Source organism: Octodon degus, unplaced genomic scaffold (genome assembly GCF_000260255.1).
Source record: "Octodon degus isolate 3935 unplaced genomic scaffold, OctDeg1.0 scaffold00142, whole genome shotgun sequence".
Taxonomy (NCBI): Eukaryota; Metazoa; Chordata; class Mammalia; order Rodentia; family Octodontidae; genus Octodon; species Octodon degus.
The window spans coordinates 4,874,153-4,875,800 of record NW_004524718.1 but is presented as its reverse complement, the minus strand read 5'-3'; the positions used below and the strand labels follow the sequence as shown (position 1 = coordinate 4,875,800).

Genomic DNA, 1,648 nt, shown 5'->3' with positions numbered 1-1,648 from the left:
CACCAAAAATAAACAAAAAATGAATATATATATATATATATATATATATATGAAGAAAACACTCCAACAAGCCATTTAATAATCATGTTATCACATACTTCAAGTACCAGAGAGAGATGGGAAACAATACTGGGGATTTCCTTTGCATCTCATAATTAAGTCTCACACCATGATCCTTAGGATCGTGAAGAATTTCCCCACCATAAACATTCTGCACATCATTTTACAGGCTTGCGGTCCCTCTGAAGCCTATTCATGGGCTTTATTTTCAAAAGTGGGAGTAACATCTAGGCATGGACTAATTCTTTCATGCATATCCTAAAAATGCTACCTTCTCTCAATCACCAACTTATTTAATAAAACAACTGACATTACCACTTAACGACTGCCTGGACTACCAAGAAGCGCAAGCATCCAGCTTTAAACACATTTTATTAAACGTAGTTGAGTGTTGTTTTTTGTCTTCTAAGAATAAAAATCTATTTCAATAAAAATACACTGAAGTCATTTTCCTTTGTGTGAAGAAATGAGATGAGCATTAATATTTAAAAGCAAAGTGCTTACTGCCAAAACTTTAAATATTTCAACTGCACAACAAATTGCAAACACATTAAGATCACGTAGCTCTTTGAATATCCTTGGGCAAGGTTAGCGATGAACCTGCTATGTCTTAGGAGCTTTAATCTTCTATGCTTGTTTCTTGAGCCTCTTGTACTTCTGAGAGCTTTTCATTTTCCAGTGTTTGCTGAGTTCATGGATGGTGATAAGAAGATGGTGTTGCCATCGAGATTCCAGCTTATCTTCCACGCTTTCTTTAATATGTGAAAGGTGCTCTAATTCCTTCCCCAAAGCCTGTAGTTCCTTTACGGTCTCATGCCTGTCTGGATGATACTGATTACCTTTGCAACAGCATCATTTTCTTGGCAATTTTCTCGTATTCATTTGGTTTGAAGAATTTGCTTTTTGCACTCAGTAATTTTTTCTTGTGCTCCTGCAATGCTGCATTCTATTTCTTTGTAAATTTCTCATAGATATCCATTTTCCTGAGATTCATGTCATGCACCAGCAAAGTTTTGTTCACTGAAAACTCACACTGGGACGGTGCACTTAGCATCCGTTGGTACTGCCTGTACCACTCTTCTTGGGATCCAGAGTTGCACCACTTAATGAAACTTCCCATCAGAAAATTAATTCTGCAGTCATGTCCAGCACTGTGTCCATCAATCAGGAGATGCTGCTTCCTTATGAATTCACCATCAGTCACAGCTCCCATGGTGTGTATGGCCATGGTTGGGATGTGTGTGTGTGGGGCGGGGGGTTAAAATTTTGTTCCCAGTGTATGATTATCTTTATTTTCTTCCATAATTTTATTGATACACAAATAGCAATGAGACATTTTAAAATCAAATTGGTAGGACAGTTTCAATAATTAACACATTGCATACATTCCTTCCAGTGGTTAATTGCTGTACAAGATGGGGACATGGTATCCTGTCTACAAACACCATTAGAACAAATCCCTCTATTCATTAAGAGAATGTAACTCTATATCTATCCTAACCACTTTGAATACACAGATACAAAATGGACATTCATCTATATCCAATTTTTTTGTTAAGTTCTGTTATTTGAATATTATAAGTGTGTA

At 36.5% G+C, this 1,648-nt stretch overlaps 1 pseudogene; it reads right to left on the bottom strand.

Annotated features, from left to right (window-relative positions):
- Positions 1-679: 679 nt before the first annotated feature.
- On the bottom strand, positions 680-1,273 carry LOC101587626 (annotated as a pseudogene).
- Between the last annotated feature and the right edge of the window lie 375 nt (positions 1,274-1,648).